The 18,900-nt window shown below is 46.8% G+C and overlaps 1 protein-coding gene, 1 non-coding gene and 12 pseudogenes across 5 annotated transcripts in view; all 14 read left to right on the top strand.

The window, feature by feature from the left end:
- The window catches only part of LOC145269854 (lactosylceramide 1,3-N-acetyl-beta-D-glucosaminyltransferase B-like), a 321,009-nt gene that overhangs the window by 279,061 nt on the left and 23,048 nt on the right, over positions 1 to 18,900 (top strand). The gene's annotated exons all lie outside the window — the stretch shown is intronic.
- Positions 9,448 to 9,591, top strand: LOC145269917 (U2 spliceosomal RNA; annotated as a pseudogene).
- On the top strand, positions 10,121 to 10,264 carry LOC145269918 (U2 spliceosomal RNA; annotated as a pseudogene).
- LOC145269919 (U2 spliceosomal RNA) lies at positions 10,794 to 10,937 on the top strand (annotated as a pseudogene).
- Positions 11,468 to 11,611, top strand: LOC145269920 (U2 spliceosomal RNA; annotated as a pseudogene).
- LOC145269980 (U2 spliceosomal RNA) lies at positions 12,141 to 12,284 on the top strand (annotated as a pseudogene).
- Positions 12,815 to 12,958, top strand: LOC145269921 (U2 spliceosomal RNA; annotated as a pseudogene).
- On the top strand, positions 13,488 to 13,630 carry LOC145269939 (U2 spliceosomal RNA; annotated as a pseudogene).
- Positions 14,160 to 14,303, top strand: LOC145269922 (U2 spliceosomal RNA; annotated as a pseudogene).
- LOC145269936 (U2 spliceosomal RNA) lies at positions 14,833 to 14,976 on the top strand (annotated as a pseudogene).
- On the top strand, positions 15,507 to 15,650 carry LOC145269923 (U2 spliceosomal RNA; annotated as a pseudogene).
- LOC145269940 (U2 spliceosomal RNA) lies at positions 16,180 to 16,322 on the top strand (annotated as a pseudogene).
- On the top strand, positions 16,852 to 16,995 carry LOC145269924 (U2 spliceosomal RNA; annotated as a pseudogene).
- LOC145269935 (U2 spliceosomal RNA) lies at positions 17,525 to 17,725 on the top strand. The gene has a single exon (XR_013865290.1). It is a non-coding gene; the product is annotated as a U2 spliceosomal RNA (small nuclear RNA).

The following is an 18,900-nucleotide window of genomic DNA, read 5'->3' on the forward strand; positions in this document are numbered from 1 at the left end:
TATAGAACCTGTCAGAACAAATTTCTTGGTTAAACAAAGTAGTGTTTCTTCGTTCTTCCGTTCATTGGGGCCTGTCAATGCTACCACAAAATTCCGTTTCGATATCCTCTCAATGCCGCCAAAAATCCAAATTTGCTTTAGAGGCCTTCCTCGGTTATACTTGCGGCGAACGATTAAGGTTTCGTCAATGTCCACCTCAATGCCTTGGCCCCCTATTGGCTCTTGGCTATCCGACCAGTTCTGACAAACTTCAGAACAGTAAGACCTCCAGTCAACAGCAGAACGGCTGGAAATGTCAAGATTTTCTTTTGCTGTTCCGTGGTCCCACCGGTTGCTAAGGAAATGGTTTACGAATAGAACAACTTTCCAACACAGCATGTGCGTCTTCCCTACAAATGTTCCATTGCAGTCGCTGATGCTGAAGCCACAATACTTCCTTTTTTTCCTATATGGTTCTACACAATAATTTGTGCATCGCCATAGAGACTTATCTTCCCGATAGGAACATGGGTTTTCACACTTGGGGCATGTCACACTGGTCGGTAATACCCCATGGCACCGGAGGAAACTTTTACATTTCTCTTCTTGTAACATGTAGTTATAAATAGTCATGAAATATTTATTACAACACATGTCACAAGAATCTGTGGTAGCACTCATTTTTAGGTGGGGGGGTAACGTAGAAAAGTGTCAGTGAGTGAAAATAAAATGTTGGCACGAAATGTAATTGAAAAAAAAATGAAATACTTATAATAAAGGTGGAGAAGTTTTCAATGTACTGCAGAGATGTCAAAGTTCAGTTCGAATGTGTTTTCGTTTTAGTTTGTAGAATTGTTTGCGCATGTACTAGTGTATCCATGCGCATGCGAAGGGTTAATAAATAGGTCTCGCAAAATTACTTGTTTCTGTAAAAGTTAAATGACATTTTCGTCTTCGCATAATGGTAAATATAGTAGAGGCAGAAATTTAAAGAAATTTGTGGAGAATACTCGGACAATATTACAATTATTTACAACGGGCGTGTTTATTTACGCACGCAGTTGTATTCATACGCGTGCCTAGATTAAATACCCGCGAAAACAAATACACTCGCATGCATGACGGATATTTGAGATGAAATAGAAAGCATTTAAAACTACTTGACAATACAAAGGAATGATGCAGATAATTTGCAAAGTAACTGCGTATTTCTTGTGGTGGCGATATTTTCCTAATAGTTCAAGTTAACGATTAACAACGAAACCAAGAATTTTTCATCATACTCGCAAAATTTCATAATTGTAAAGGTAAGTGCATTTCTTTTCTATTTTATTCAACGTAATTTTCTTTGAAATAATGACTTATAGTTTCGATTATGCTGGATACGTACATTTTTTTTGTGTGTGTGTGGGGGGGCATTGTCAATATCATAAAAGTGGATCATTCTTGAGGATGGGGGGAGGGAGTACTTGGTTTTTTTCCTTCGTGTAAAATTCTGATTGCTTAGGGCGCGCGCGCATGCGCGTAAAAAAATGGCAGCCAAAATTACCGTGCATAATACATTTTTTTCTATCTTGATAACTACTTATCTCTGCAACATTTCAATGCGATTTTCGTATTCAGCATAGTCGAAAACTTTTAAATGTCGCCATTTTAAAGAAAATTGTGGAGGTGGACCTAAACGAAACATTTACTTTTCTACCAAACTGGATATGTTTTCAGCGTTTTTATTTAATGTAACATGCTTATTCAGCTCGAAAAACATACTGTGTTTACCGATGTATTGGAAAATTCAAAATGGCGCCCGACTCTCTCTTTAACACGGTAAGTTCGGGAAAAGGTGTTATAAATAATAAACTAAACAAAATACTATTAAAAACCACCGAATATATATCAACCTATATCACAGTAATATATATTGAGCGAGTTTCTAACAGTATTTTGTCTAGTTTTATATTTATAGCACCTTTTCCCAAACTTACCATGTTAAAGAGAGGCAGGCGCCATTTTTAATTTTCCAATACATCGGTAAACAATGTATGTTTTTCGAGCTGAATAAACATGTTACATTAAATAAAAACACGAAAAATATATCCAGTTTGGTAGAAAAGTAACTTATCTTGCTTTTGATAACATTTATTTGTTATATATTTGTTTTTTGACAACTTTGTTAACATTGGACTTGAAGACATCAAAGTTGTAGTCTGGTGGGAAGCAGGCAGACGGAACAGAGCTCCACAGGCGTGCAGTTCTAGGAAAGAAGCTTTGTTCATGGAATCCACGTTTTGATTTAGGTACAGATATAGAGTGGGGGAAATTTTTCACAGTGGATTCAGTTGTATTTATATAAAACAACAACAAAAAAAAACAACAACAAAATAATAGTTTAGGGTTTGTAATGCTTTTAGGGCACACCCTAATAAAATAAAAAAATTCGATACAAGCTTCTTAAATGACAAACGCAACAACTTCATAAAAGGTCACAGAAAAGGTTTATTGAGGAGAATGTGATATTTTCCTTGTAGAAAGCTGGACTCCGGCACCTGGTATTATCGCGGTAGTTATTCCAGTGGAATCGCCGATACCGTAGAGATAACACCGAGATGGAGAGAGAGAGAGAGAGAGAGAGAGAGAGAGAGAGAGAGAGAGAGAGAGAGAAGAAAAGGAGGTCCGTTCTGTTTGGTGTCTCTCTGCGTAAGAATGAGTTGTTCTTCAAACCGGATGCTGGCCGATTTCCTTAGGGGATAGGAAGGATCAATGTGCTGTACCCCTGACTGGTCAAGATGTGGCCAAATAGCACAGGGGTGAGGCATTGATTCGAGGAAGAAAAAGTTCCATTTGTTTCTGCTACATTACCCCCTGATTAGGCTAAAAGCCGACAGAGAAAAAGTTTGAAGAACAAACAGCGAAAAAATAAAAATGTCTTTTCTTTATTTATTTTTAAGAGAAAGAAAAAAAAATGTTCTTACTTTAGTGTGAAAAGTTGGGGAATATTTGCAACTTCTTGTAATAGAATAATTTTTTTTTTTGAAAGAAGGGAAAACAAGGAAAAAATATTTTCTTTACAGAAAAACAAAGTTTTACACAGTCTCTTCGGCCAATGTACCCGCCGACCACTACGTGTAGTGGTGATATGATTGTCTTCATTTGGAGCATTAACTTCATTCAGGTGTATGCATGTTTTGATGCTGTGTGAAAGTAGGGGGAATGTATGGCTTGTGTGTTTTTGTGTCAAGAAAGGTTTTTTTTTACTCTATCAATAGAAACAGTTTCTCTTTTACCATTGATATCTAAAGAGTTTATCGGTACGTGAAAGCACGCGATAAGGACCAGTATAAGGTGAAGTTAGGTGGGCTTTCACGGCGTCCTTTCTAAGAAAAACATGAGTCCAAGACGAAATGTCCTTTGGGACCGAAGATCTAATGGTCTGTTCCCTAGTGTGCATCGGTGGGAGTTTACTAAAATAAGCTCGCAGTCTGTTTACATACAGAACTGAATCGTTTGTTGTTAACTCAACATTTGGCCTGGCAATGATAGAGGTACTCCATATACAAGTTCGGCTGAAGAGTATCCCAGGTCCTCTTTGATAGCAGCACGACAGCCAAGAAAGACAACTTCAAACCGGATGCTGGCCGATTTCCTTTGGGTACAGGAAGTATCAATGCGGTGTACCCCTGACTGGTCAAGATGTGGCCAAATAGCGGGGTCGAGAATGAGGTCGGGAAAGGCGGCAGTGATTGCAGTGTGCCACGGTTGATCGTCTTGAAGGTAGTGGCTAAGGAAGGCCAGCCTCTCAGCGTCTCGATAACACCTCAAGTCTGGCATTCCCAAACATTCCTAACACAGACGTTGAATACAGACCTGTCTGCTCACCCAGTGTCTTCCTCTTTCCCAAAGGAGCGAGGACAAGAGTTCGACAAGAGCTGCTAGGTGTTGTGGAGACAGAGGAAGTACAGCCAGTCGGTAAAGGATAAGAGGGAAGACTTATGTGCCGCACGCCTCGGCTCTAACCTTTAAGGAAAGTTTCCTAGGAAGCCACACGTTGACCGCAGCTGCCACCTTTGACTGTACCTCCGACCAATTCTTATCAAGCTGGAGACCCAGTCCGAACCACACGCCGAGGATCCAAACCGGGCCATCCGTCCAGCTGAAGGGCATTGGGAGGTTTGCGTTGCCACTCCAGGTGCCCAACCATAGTCTGACCGACGCTGCGGTTTATCTTGTCCCCTGTGATTTTTTCGTAGCGTGCAAGCGCCTCCGACACGATCTCAATGTCTCTGAAGCCCGACACAAAGACTGTGACATGTCGGACAGATACTACACTTTGATCTTGTCGCCCGGGCCGTGAAGAGTGGGGGCCAGTATGTATTTATTTGCTTTCTCACTGAGCAAATTAGGCACAAGGCCGTTTTTTAATGTTGAGTGAGAAGGAGGAGGGAGGGGGACCAGCTCCCGATGGGTGGGAAATGGGAGCTGGATAGTGACAATTGGTATGAAGGGTTGCCCCTACATTGACCAAGGTCTGATATGCGGGGGTAACCTGACATATGGTCTTTGCTTGCAGTATCTGTCGGAACAGATACTACACTTTGAGATATTAGATCCTTTATTCACGTTAAAAATACATTGAAAATCAACAATGAACAAAAAACTTAGGCACATGGCCAACTCAAAAGGGGGGATTTGTGGGTGTCGTTGGTCATCCTTGTCACTCCAGAACTAAACAAAATCAAAAGTTCTCCCAGCTAGTATCTTTCACCATAATACCGCATTCACCCTTTCATACTGGGGGATATCCTACTTAACTCCCAATTTTTAAAACATTTTTTATTGCCGTGTAAAAACAAAAAAAGATAACAATAAGAATGGTACAATTATTCATTTGTGTTGAGAGTGGGGGGGGAGAAGGAAAAAAAGGGGGATTAGTAGGACCCTCCCAACCCCGTCTAGTTAATAGACTGCCCGTTCCACTAGGTTGGTAAAAGGAACCTCGCTTCTGTGGGTCAGTCTCTAAGTGGGGATGCCTTCTAGATGGGGGTGAATTGAGAAAAAAAAATTTTGTGGATAAGGAATGGGGGTTAGTTTGTATTTCTTTCTCTCCAAGATGGGTGAAATTTAGAGAAGGGGGTGAAAACAAAAATTGCAAGAAAGACGGGATGGGGATCTTGGAGGCTTCCTAATAAGGGAGGGATGGAACACATACTCAGCTAGCTGAGAGGCTATTTGTTAAATTTTACTTTACGAAACTGCGCGTTCCACACCTAGGCGGGGAACACGTATTCAAATTTGGCTCCTCTTCGTATACACAGACTTGCTACATGTATCCATCTTCTGTCAAATGCCATGCGATGCAGCCTTCTTCTATCACATCTGATCTTCACCCGTAGTTGGTGTTTAAAGAAAGCGATCAGATCCTGATCAGAAAAAGACAACACCCCCGGCAACCTTGCAGACGTGACGTCCAAATCACCATGATCGCCACGGCCAGGATTGTAACATAGACCATTTGTCTTTTCCGGTCGCACGGTGGCCTCACATTGTCCACGACATTGGATATGGTAATTGGGTTAGGATGCTCAGGATCGATGCGAGCCATCACCTCACTGACATACGACCAGTACCGGCGGAGTTCGCGGCAATCGAAGAAAGCATGATCAGTAGTTTCTACGGCCGTTGTCCCACAACGGGGACAATCAGGCGACTCCAAAACCCCGGAACTACATTGTACGTTGTTGAGTGGAAGTGCATTTCAGGCCAATCGCCAGGTCAGAGAGAACTCCGAATTGTTCAGATGACTCGAACCTCACTCTGCTGCCAACCCAAACGCGTGCATAGCGGGTCGTCGGCAGCCCCCTTCACTAGATCCATGTGGAGTTCCCTACGGGTAGCAGTCATAAGGTCGCTGGACCTTGGTAGTCATTTTAGTGCAGCTCGGCACTCTTTCATGTAGACAGATTCTCCTCGCGGCCTGTGACGGCTCTCGATAGAAGTGTCGAGAATGAGGTCAGGAAAGGCGGCAGTAACCACAGGGTGCCACGGTTGGTCATCTTGCATATAGTGGTTCAGGAAGGCCAGCCTCTCAGCGTCTCGATGACACTTCAAGTCCGGCATTCCCAAGCCTCCCTCACACGGACGTTGAATACAGACCTGTCTGCTCACCCAGTGTCTTCTTCTGTCCCAAAGAAGTGAGGACAAGAGTTCGACAAGAGCTGTTAGGTGTTGTGCAGGCAGGGGAAATATGGCCAGTCGGTAAAGGATGAGAGGAAAGACATAAGTGGCGCACGCCTCAGCTCTACCCTTTAAGGAAAGTTTCCTAGGAAGTCACGAATTGACTGCAGCATCCACCTTTGACCGTACCTCCAACCAATTTTTGTCAACCCGGTCTGAACCACACGCCGAGGATCCAAACCGGGCCATCTGTCCAGCTGAAGGGCACCAGGAGGTTGGCATTGCCACTCCAGGCGCCCAACCGGTCCTACCGACTTGCTGCGGTTTATCTTGATCCCTGTAATTCTTTCATACTGAGCGAGTGCCTCCAACACGATCTTGATGTTTCTGAAGCTCAACACAAAGACCGTGACATCATCGGCGAACGCAGATACCTTGGCAGCTGAGCCACCGGGTATTGCAATTACGTGCAGTGCCGAATTTGCCTTCCCATGTCTCAGCTTGCGGAGCAGGGGCTCCAAAGCCAGGACATAGAGCAGGGGCGAAAGCGGACAACCCTGACGAACCAACCGAGAGATAACAAAGGGTTTTGAGCGCTTTCCGTTGACTTGCACGATGGCTGTGGGCTGTCGATACATCACAGAGATCCACTTGCAGAAGTCCGGTTTAAAACCGGCGGCCTCTAAGACAGATGCCAAGAAACGATGGTCGACCCTATCGAAAGCTTTGGACTGATCTAAGTTGATCAGCACAGCTTCCGTGTTGTCATCTATCCCTCTAGGATCGTGTGGATCAGGTGCAAGTTGTTCTGAATCGATCTCTCCTTCACAGCGTAGTTCTGTTCCGGTTCAACCAACTCGCCGATAACAACCTGCAGCCGATTCGACAGGACCTTGGCCAAAATCTTCAACTCTGTGTTTAGCAGAGTTATGGGCCTGTAATCGTCTAACTCTTCCCCACCATGCCCGTCACCTTTCCTCAGCAATGTGATCAATCCCTTGGTGACTTGCCCCGGGATGGATCCCTGAGCAAACCAATGGTTGAACACATCCGTCAGAAGAGGCAGAAACATGGGTGACAGCCTCAAATACAGTTTGTATGGCAGACCATCGAGTCCGGCGATCTGTCACAGCTGACCTGCTTCAGCGCAGTAAAAATCTCCCGCTCCATCACCCGGCCCTCGCATCTAGCCACTCTGGCCGCCTCGAGGCGGGGAGAGTCAGCCAAATAGTCGCTAAACTCAAGGACCGGAAGATCGGACTGCTGCGTAAAACGCTCCTCGAAATGTTCTCGAAACCCCTCGCAGATCTCCCAAGTCGATTCCAGGGTGCGTCCATCTGGATGTCTTACCTTTGCAATGTACTTGTCTGAGCAACACCTAGAAATTTCACGATGCACGTCAGTGTTGGAGTTGACTGCTTCATTGCCTACCTTTCTAAGCCTAGCTCTGACTACTTGACCTTCATAACGCTCGCTATTCTCACACAGAAGGTCCTGCTTAGCTAGTTCCTGACTAACTCTATCACTCTCCCCTGTAGCCCGGACTAGTTTCTGCTCTAGCTTCTTCTTCGTCTTAGCCTTATCTAGTGCGAGGTGCTGGGCGTACTTGATGGACAAGGTTCTAATTTTGGCTTTTAGACCTACCCACCACTTACGCCCGGTAACCGCCCCCACTAGTGCTTTTTGAATTAATTCTATTAGCTTCTCTTGGAAGTCTTGTACCTCCAGAAGGGAAGTGTTTAACTTACAGTGAGCCACTAACTTAGGCCTATTTCCTAGCTTCAGCCGGGCCATAACTAGTTTATGATCCATCTGGCCTAGCCAAGTGAACGTGGGACAAGATAAGAAGTCTACTTCGCCTCTCCTAACTAACATCCTGTCCAAGTAAGTGTTTGAATAGGAAGAAACACTATTGGTCCACGTCCACATCTCCCGCCCCGGATGCTCGACCCGAAACCTGTCGACTAGACCGCATCTAGCCATCAGATCAGCCAGGCTGGACTCGCACCTCTCTGATCCTCTAGCATCGCCTCCTACCTTATCTATCTCGGGGTCTAAGATGGCATTCCAATCTCCCATTAGCACTACCCGCTTCCGACAATCTACAAACGCATCAAGCTGACTGAAGAATGAGACCCTCTCACGAGCGGTGCTGGGCGCATGAACCGAGATCACTCGAAACATAGAATCTTTTACGGCAACATCGACCACAACCAGCCTGCCCACCGCATCTCTATAGACAACGTCGACCATCGCCAACAGGGTACGTTTAACCAGCATGGAAACTCCCTTCCCCCGCGGGCTGCCATATGCTGAGAAAACCTCAAAATCTCGGGCCAGCACCTGACAGTTCACAGAGGAAACGAAATGCGTCTTCTGAATCGCAGCCACATCCACTCCCAGGGACAAGAGGTCGTGCCGGAATCGAGCCGCTCGGCCCGACGATCTCAAGCCCCTCGCATTCAAACTAGCCAAACGGTTGCAGGGGTTGTTGTCGCCTGTTTTGGTGCTTTGTTTTGGTTTTTCAACTCCATTTTATTATTTTTATTTTTATTTTTTATTATTATTTTTTTATTTGCGGGGCTAACATCGATTTACCCACAACAGATAAAATCTAAGATCGACTTTAACTCACGCAATGTTTTCATGCTACAACTGATGAAGCATACGCAAAAGTCTTACTATTTTAAATATGCGTGGGTGGAGAAGCCATTCAACTCGCTGAGTTATCGTTATCTTTACTAAAAATCTAATGGTTTTATAACTGAATGCGTTATATTCGCAATTTAGCAAGAAACATAAACTAGAAATGAGTGTATCTAATAAATCATTTAAAATTTGAAAAAAACAGTTAATTATCGCTCGGTTTTCAAAGGAATATGCAAATTAGTTAAACTTTATGAAGTTAATCGCATATCCATGACTAAGTATATTCAGTTCGTTTGAAAACTTGGTCAATGTAGGGGAAACCCTTCATACCAATTGTCAATATCCAGCTCCCCTACTCCCCGGGGAGTTGGTCCCCATTTCTCCTTCACTCCTCACATTAAAAATCGGGCTTGTGCCTAATTTGCTCAGTGGGGGAGCAAATAAATACCTACTCCCCGAGGAGTTGGTCCCCATTTCCCCTTCACTCCTCACATTAAAAATCGGCCTTGTGCCTAATTTGCTCGGTGGGGGAGCAAATAAACACCCTGTTGTATATATTAATCAAATTATGAACAAACAAACAAACAGACAGGAATACAGATTTATAAATATAGATTGACTCCCCATTTCTCTATTTTTCCTCTCCTGTTCCGCTTTTCTTGGCCTTTTGGCCAAGATCAAAGTGTAGTATCTGTTCCGGCAGATGCTGCACTTAAGATAATTTGTACCAGTCAATGGAGGGGAAACCCTCTATACTGGGAACCGCCTGGGTAATACCTAGGAGGTCCACCCTCCCAGGCCTTGCCACCGGGCTTTCCGGTGGGGCAAGTTTATTGCTTGCTGCCTGAGGCGCCCCGACCGGGGAATGCCGACGGGGTTACTCAGGCAATTTTTAAAATTGCAGGAGTGCCCCTCCTTTAGGGGAGCCTGCGGGGTTCCCACTTTCCGGCCTTGTGCCACATAATGCTGATGTGGGCAGCATTTAAATAAAAACCCTTCATACCAATTGTCAATATCCAGCTCCCCTACTCCCCGGGGAGTTGGTCCCCATTTCTCCTTCACTCCTCACATTAAAAATCGGCCTTGTGCCTAATTTGCTCAGTGGGGGAGCAAATAAATACCTACTCCCCGAGGAGTTGGTCCCCATTTCCCCTTCACTCCTCACATTAAAAATCGGCCTTGTGCCTAATTTGCTCGGTGGGGGAGCAAATAAACACCCTGTTGTATATATTAATCAAATTATGAACAAACAAACAAACAGACAGGAATACAGATTTATAAATATAGATTGACTCCCCATTTCTCTATTTTTCCTCTCCTGTTCCGCTTTTCTTGGCCTTTTGGCCAAGATCAAAGTGTAGTATCTGTTCCGGCAGATGCTGCACTTAAGATAATTTGTACCAGTCAATGGAGGGGAAACCCTCTATACTGGGAACCGCCTGGGTAATACCTAGGAGGTCCACCCTCCCAGGCCTTGCCACCGGGCTTTCCGGTGGGGCAAGTTTATTGCTTGCTGCCTGAGGCGCCCCGACCGGGGAATGCCGACGGGGTTACTCAGGCAATTTTTAAAATTGCAGGAGTGCCCCTCCTTTAGGGGAGCCTGCGGGGTTCCCACTTTCCGGCCTTGTGCCACATAATGCTGATGTGGGCAGCATTTAAATAAAAACCCTTCATACCAATTGTCAATATCCAGCTCCCCTACTCCCCGGGGAGTTGGTCCCCATTTCTCCTTCACTCCTCACATTAAAAATCGGGCTTGTGCCTAATTTGCTCAGTGGGGGAGCAAATAAATACCTACTCCCCGAGGAGTTGGTCCCCATTTCCCCTTCACTCCTCACATTAAAAATCGGCCTTGTGCCTAATTTGCTCGGTGGGGGAGCAAATAAACACCCTGTTGTATATATTAATCAAATTATGAACAAACAAACAAACAGACAGGAATACAGATTTATAAATATAGATTGACTCCCCATTTCTCTATTTTTCCTCTCCTGTTCCGCTTTTCTTGGCCTTTTGGCCAAGATCAAAGTGTAGTATCTGTTCCGGCAGATGCTGCACTTAAGATAATTTGTACCAGTCAATGGAGGGGAAACCCTCTATACTGGGAACCGCCTGGGTAATACCTAGGAGGTCCACCCTCCCAGGCCTTGCCACCGGGCTTTCCGGTGGGGCAAGTTTATTGCTTGCTGCCTGAGGCGCCCCGACCGGGGAATGCCGACGGGGTTACTCAGGCAATTTTTTAAAATTCCAGGAGTGCCCCTCCTTTAGGGGAGCCTGCGGGGTTCCCACTTTCCGGCCTTGTGCCACATAATGCTGATGTGGGCAGCATTTAAATAAAAACCCTTCATACCAATTGTCAATATCCAGCTCCCCTACTCCCCGGGGAGTTGGTCCCCATTTCTCCTTCACTCCTCACATTAAAAATCGGGCTTGTGCCTAATTTGCTCAGTGGGGGAGCAAATAAATACCTACTCCCCGAGGAGTTGGTCCCCATTTCCCCTTCACTCCTCACATTAAAAATCGGCCTTGTGCCTAATTTGCTCGGTGGGGGAGCAAATAAACACCCTGTTGTATATATTAATCAAATTATGAACAAACAAACAAACAGACAGGAATACAGATTTATAAATATAGATTGACTCCCCATTTCTCTATTTTTCCTCTCCTGTTCCGCTTTTCTTGGCCTTTTGGCCAAGATCAAAGTGTAGTATCTGTTCCGGCAGATGCTGCACTTAAGATAATTTGTACCAGTCAATGGAGGGGAAACCCTCTATACTGGGAACCGCCTGGGTAATACCTAGGAGGTCCACCCTCCCAGGCCTTGCCACCGGGCTTTCCGGTGGGGCAAGTTTATTGCTTGCTGCCTGAGGCGCCCCGACCGGGGAATGCCGACGGGGTTACTCAGGCAATTTTTAAAATTGCAGGAGTGCCCCTCCTTTAGGGGAGCCTGCGGGGTTCCCACTTTCCGGCCTTGTGCCACATAATGCTGATGTGGGCAGCATTTAAATAAAAACCCTTCATACCAATTGTCAATATCCAGCTCCCCTACTCCCCGGGGAGTTGGTCCCCATTTCTCCTTCACTCCTCACATTAAAAATCGGGCTTGTGCCTAATTTGCTCAGTGGGGGAGCAAATAAATACCTACTCCCCGAGGAGTTGGTCCCCATTTCCCCTTCACTCCTCACATTAAAAATCGGCCTTGTGCCTAATTTGCTCGGTGGGGGAGCAAATAAACACCCTGTTGAATATATTAATCAAATTATGAACAAACAAACAAACAGACAGGAATACAGATTTATAAATATAGATTGACTCCCCATTTCTCTATTTTTCCTCTCCTGTTCCGCTTTTCTTGGCCTTTTGGCCAAGATCAAAGTGTAGTATCTGATCCGGCAGATGCTGCACTTAAGATGGTTTGTGCCAGTCAATGGAGGGGAAACCCTCTATACTGGGAACCGCCTGGGTAATACCTAGGAGGTCCACCCTCCCAGGCCTTGCCACCGGGCTTTCCGGTGGGGCAAGTTTATTGCTTGCTGCCTGAGGCGCCCCGACCGGGGAATGCCGACGGGGTTACTCAGGCAATTTTTTAAAATTCCAGGAGTGCCCCTCCTTTAGGGGAGCCTGCGGGGTTCCCACTTTCCGGCCTTGTGCCACATAATGCTGATGTGGGCAGCATTTAAATAAAAACCCTTCATACCAATTGTCAATATCCAGCTCCCCTACTCCCCGGGGAGTTGGTCCCCATTTCTCCTTCACTCCTCACATTAAAAATCGGGCTTGTGCCTAATTTGCTCAGTGGGGGAGCAAATAAATACCTACTCCCCGAGGAGTTGGTCCCCATTTCCCCTTCACTCCTCACATTAAAAATCGGCCTTGTGCCTAATTTGCTCGGTGGGGGAGCAAATAAACACCCTGTTGTATATATTAATCAAATTATGAACAAACAAACAAACAGACAGGAATACAGATTTATAAATATAGATTGACTCCCCATTTCTCTATTTTTCCTCTCCTGTTCCGCTTTTCTTGGCCTTTTGGCCAAGATCAAAGTGTAGTATCTGTTCCGGCAGATGCTGCACTTAAGATAATTTGTACCAGTCAATGGAGGGGAAACCCTCTATACTGGGAACCGCCTGGGTAATACCTAGGAGGTCCACCCTCCCAGGCCTTGCCACCGGGCTTTCCGGTGGGGCAAGTTTATTGCTTGCTGCCTGAGGCGCCCCGACCGGGGAATGCCGACGGGGTTACTCAGGCAATTTTTAAAATTGCAGGAGTGCCCCTCCTTTAGGGGAGCCTGCGGGGTTCCCACTTTCCGGCCTTGTGCCACATAATGCTGATGTGGGCAGCATTTAAATAAAAACCCTTCATACCAATTGTCAATATCCAGCTCCCCTACTCCCCGGGGAGTTGGTCCCCATTTCTCCTTCACTCCTCACATTAAAAATCGGCCTTGTGCCTAATTTGCTCAGTGGGGGAGCAAATAAATACCTACTCCCCGAGGAGTTGGTCCCCATTTCCCCTTCACTCCTCACATTAAAAATCGGCCTTGTGCCTAATTTGCTCGGTGGGGGAGCAAATAAACACCCTGTTGTATATATTAATCAAATTATGAACAAACAAACAAACAGACAGGAATACAGATTTATAAATATAGATTGACTCCCCATTTCTCTATTTTTCCTCTCCTGTTCCGCTTTTCTTGGCCTTTTGGCCAAGATCAAAGTGTAGTATCTGTCCGGCAGATACTGCACTTAAGATAATTTGTACCAGTCAATGGAGGGGAAACCCTCTATACTGGGAACCGCCTGGGTAATACCTAGGAGGTCCACCCTCCCAGGCCTTACCACCGGGCTTTCCGGTGGGGCAAGTTTATTGCTTGCTGCCTGAGGCGCCCCGACCGGGGAATGCCGACGGGGTTACTCAGGCAATTTTTAAAATTGCAGGAGTGCCCCTCCTTTAGGGGAGCCTGCGGGGTTCCCACTTTCCGGCCTTGTGCCACATAATGCTGATGTGGGCAGCATTTAAATAAAAACCCTTCATACCAATTGTCAATATCCAGCTCCCCTACTCCCCGGGGAGTTGGTCCCCATTTCTCCTTCACTCCTCACATTAAAAATCGGGCTTGTGCCTAATTTGCTCAGTGGGGGAGCAAATAAATACCTACTCCCCGAGGAGTTGGTCCCCATTTCCCCTTCACTCCTCACATTAAAAATCGGCCTTGTGCCTAATTTGCTCGGTGGGGGAGCAAATAAACACCCTGTTGTATATATTAATCAAATTATGAACAAACAAACAAACAGACAGGAATACAGATTTATAAATATAGATTGACTCCCCATTTCTCTATTTTTCCTCTCCTGTTCCGCTTTTCTTGGCCTTTTGGCCAAGATCAAAGTGTAGTATCTGTTCCGGCAGATGCTGCACTTAAGATAATTTGTACCAGTCAATGGAGGGGAAACCCTCTATACTGGGAACCGCCTGGGTAATACCTAGGAGGTCCACCCTCCCAGGCCTTGCCACCGGGCTTTCCGGTGGGGCAAGTTTATTGCTTGCTGCCTGAGGCGCCCCGACCGGGGAATGCCGACGGGGTTACTCAGGCAATTTTTAAAATTGCAGGAGTGCCCCTCCTTTAGGGGAGCCTGCGGGGTTCCCACTTTCCGGCCTTGTGCCACATAATGCTGATGTGGGCAGCATTTAAATAAAAACCCTTCATACCAATTGTCAATATCCAGCTCCCCTACTCCCCGGGGAGTTGGTCCCCATTTCTCCTTCACTCCTCACATTAAAAATCGGGCTTGTGCCTAATTTGCTCAGTGGGGGAGCAAATAAATACCTACTCCCCGAGGAGTTGGTCCCCATTTCCCCTTCACTCCTCACATTAAAAATCGGCCTTGTGCCTAATTTGCTCGGTGGGGGAGCAAATAAACACCCTGTTGTATATATTAATCAAATTATGAACAAACAAACAAACAGACAGGAATACAGATTTATAAATATAGATTGACTCCCCATTTCTCTATTTTTCCTCTCCTGTTCCGCTTTTCTTGGCCTTTTGGCCAAGATCAAAGTGTAGTATCTGTTCCGGCAGATGCTGCACTTAAGATGGTTTGTGCCAGTCAATGGAGGGGAAACCCTCTATACTGGGAACCGCCTGGGTAATACCTAGGAGGTCCACCCTCCCAGGCCTTGCCACCGGGCTTTCCGGTGGGGCAAGTTTATTGCTTGCTGCCTGAGGCGCCCCGACCGGGGAATGCCGACGGGGTTACTCAGGCAATTTTTTAAAATTCCAGGAGTGCCCCTCCTTTAGGGGAGCCTGCGGGGTTCCCACTTTCCGGCCTTGTGCCACATAATGCTGATGTGGGCAGCATTTAAATAAAAACCCTTCATACCAATTGTCAATATCCAGCTCCCCTACTCCCCGGGGAGTTGGTCCCCATTTCTCCTTCACTCCTCACATTAAAAATCGGGCTTGTGCCTAATTTGCTCAGTGGGGGAGCAAATAAATACCTACTCCCCGAGGAGTTGGTCCCCATTTCCCCTTCACTCCTCACATTAAAAATCGGCCTTGTGCCTAATTTGCTCGGTGGGGGAGCAAATAAACACCCTGTTGTATATATTAATCAAATTATGAACAAACAAACAAACAGACAGGAATACAGATTTATAAATATAGATTGACTCCCCATTTCTCTATTTTTCCTCTCCTGTTCCGCTTTTCTTGGCCTTTTGGCCAAGATCAAAGTGTAGTATCTGTTCCGGCAGATGCTGCACTTAAGATAATTTGTACCAGTCAATGGAGGGGAAACCCTCTATACTGGGAACCGCCTGGGTAATACCTAGGAGGTCCACCCTCCCAGGCCTTGCCACCGGGCTTTCCGGTGGGGCAAGTTTATTGCTTGCTGCCTGAGGCGCCCCGACCGGGGAATGCCGACGGGGTTACTCAGGCAATTTTTAAAATTGCAGGAGTGCCCCTCCTTTAGGGGAGCCTGCGGGGTTCCCACTTTCCGGCCTTGTGCCACATAATGCTGATGTGGGCAGCATTTAAATAAAAACCCTTCATACCAATTGTCAATATCCAGCTCCCCTACTCCCCGGGGAGTTGGTCCCCATTTCTCCTTCACTCCTCACATTAAAAATCGGCCTTGTGCCTAATTTGCTCAGTGGGGGAGCAAATAAATACCTACTCCCCGAGGAGTTGGTCCCCATTTCCCCTTCACTCCTCACATTAAAAATCGGCCTTGTGCCTAATTTGCTCGGTGGGGGAGCAAATAAACACCCTGTTGTATATATTAATCAAATTATGAACAAACAAACAAACAGACAGGAATACAGATTTATAAATATAGATTGACTCCCCATTTCTCTATTTTTCCTCTCCTGTTCCGCTTTTCTTGGCCTTTTGGCCAAGATCAAAGTGTAGTATCTGTCCGGCAGATACTGCACTTAAGATAATTTGTACCAGTCAATGGAGGGGAAACCCTCTATACTGGGAACCGCCTGGGTAATACCTAGGAGGTCCACCCTCCCAGGCCTTGCCACCGGGCTTTCCGGTGGGGCAAGTTTATTGCTTGCTGCCTGAGGCGCCCCGACCGGGGAATGCCGACGGGGTTACTCAGGCAATTTTTAAAATTGCAGGAGTGCCCCTCCTTTAGGGGAGCCTGCGGGGTTCCCACTTTCCGGCCTTGTGCCACATAATGCTGATGTGGGCAGCATTTAAATAAAAACCCTTCATACCAATTGTCAATATCCAGCTCCCCTACTCCCCGGGGAGTTGGTCCCCATTTCTCCTTCACTCCTCACATTAAAAATCGGGCTTGTGCCTAATTTGCTCAGTGGGGGAGCAAATAAATACCTACTCCCCGAGGAGTTGGTCCCCATTTCCCCTTCACTCCTCACATTAAAAATCGGCCTTGTGCCTAATTTGCTCGGTGGGGGAGCAAATAAACACCCTGTTGTATATATTAATCAAATTATGAACAAACAAACAAACAGACAGGAATACAGATTTATAAATATAGATTGACTCCCCATTTCTCTATTTTTCCTCTCCTGTTCCGCTTTTCTTGGCCTTTTGGCCAAGATCAAAGTGTAGTATCTGTTCCGGCAGATGCTGCACTTAAGATAATTTGTACCAGTCAATGGAGGGGAAACCCTCTATACTGGGAACCGCCTGGGTAATACCTAGGAGGTCCACCCTCCCAGGCCTTGCCACCGGGCTTTCCGGTGGGGCAAGTTTATTGCTTGCTGCCTGAGGCGCCCCGACCGGGGAATGCCGACGGGGTTACTCAGGCAATTTTTAAAATTGCAGGAGTGCCCCTCCTTTAGGGGAGCCTGCGGGGTTCCCACTTTCCGGCCTTGTGCCACATAATGCTGATGTGGGCAGCATTTAAATAAAAACCCTTCATACCAATTGTCAATATCCAGCTCCCCTACTCCCCGGGGAGTTGGTCCCCATTTCTCCTTCACTCCTCACATTAAAAATCGGGCTTGTGCCTAATTTGCTCAGTGGGGGAGCAAATAAATACCTACTCCCCGAGGAGTTGGTCCCCATTTCCCCTTCACTCCTCACATTAAAAATCGGCCTTGTGCCTAATTTGCTCGGTGGGGGAGCAAATAAACACCCTGTTGTATATATTAATCAAATTATGAACAAACAAACAAACAGACAGGAATACAGATTTATAAATATAGATTGACTCCCCATTTCTCTATTTTTCCTCTCCTGTTCCGCTTTTCTTGGCCTTTTGGCCAAGATCAAAGTGTAGTATCTGTTCCCTCAGTTACTAAACTTGACCCACCACCGGGCTTTCGGGCTAGGTTAAGGTGTTTTTTCTTACTAACTTTTGTTAGCAAGGACCGACCCCCTCCTTTGGGGAGTCAGGACCTAGAGGACCGACTCCACATTTGTGGGAGCTTGGACCCGGAAACCGATCCCCTCTTTTGGGAGACTGGAATCTCGGGACCAACACCACTATCGCTGGTAGTTGAGACCTGCTTTTTTCATTTGTTGTTTTTGCATGTGGTTTTTTCTTCGTTTCGGTCTCACTTCTCGAGACTGGGATGGTCTAATTTCTCAACACTTAATTGCCTGAGCAGCACTCTGACCTGCCAGGCCCAAACTTTGTCTATCTTCGCTGCTCTCCCAGTGGATCGAGCAGACAGGGTTCTCTTTCTCGCTTCTGTTGGGGTAAGTTAGTGGGTAGGGTGACGTGGGGTAGGGCGGGTGCTTCGTTTCTGCTCCCCTCTGTGGGCAGGGATGCCTATCCCCTCTCTCTCTTAATTGCGACGCGGCACTCTGACCCGCTAGCACCCACTGCGTCTTTCTTCTCTGCTCTCCCCCCTCACGGGGGGATCTGAGCTGCTAACCCGACATCCCCGTGAGGGGAAGTCAAAAACTCTAATTTCTTCAAAGTCCGCTCCTCCCCCTCCTCCCCCTCCATTCCCCTGGGTTTTCTTTTCCCCCACTACACTTTGGTCCGCGCCAGCGGCCAGTGCAACCGCCACGATGCCAGGCAGGAGGGGTACGTCACCCCAAATGCGCAGCATCTCAACTGCGAACGACTCCCTATGTGAGGGAGCTGATGCATCTCCCGGCGAGACGGCGCCAGGAAACAAGGTAGGGCCCCGGCGCGCGGCGACCTTGGAAGAAAGCGGGAGGGTAGGGCCGCAGCCCGCGGCGACCCCCCAAAAAGCACCTGCAACCGCTCCCCACGAGGGCAACCCAGCGGAAAAAGCTGCCGTTAAGTCACTAGCTGGGGAAAGTGCAGAACCCAGCCAACCAGCTGCACCCCAGGACGGCAGAACCAAGGGAGGAAGACCGGGGAACCCATCCCCCGCTCCCCCAAAGGGCGACTCCCCAACAGAAAAGGAGGAAATCAGCACCGCGGACCAAACCGAGGCGCTGGATGAAGACGTAATAGCCTCCATCTGCTCACTATTCGGCGGGGAAGACAGTGATTGGCCCCCCAACACTCCCCAAGAGGACCAAATACGGAAAAGGGGTGACTCTCCGGCCAGTGGTAACAAAAGCAAGCTGGAAGGAGAGACACCCTTGACAGTACCCACCAAGGCTCCAGCTGGAAACACGGCACCAGAAGGGGAAAC

This window comes from Euprymna scolopes, chromosome 45 (genome assembly GCF_053919585.1).
Source record: "Euprymna scolopes isolate OS-2025 chromosome 45, ASM5391958v1, whole genome shotgun sequence".
Lineage (NCBI taxonomy): Eukaryota > Metazoa > Mollusca > Cephalopoda > Sepiida > Sepiolidae > Euprymna > Euprymna scolopes.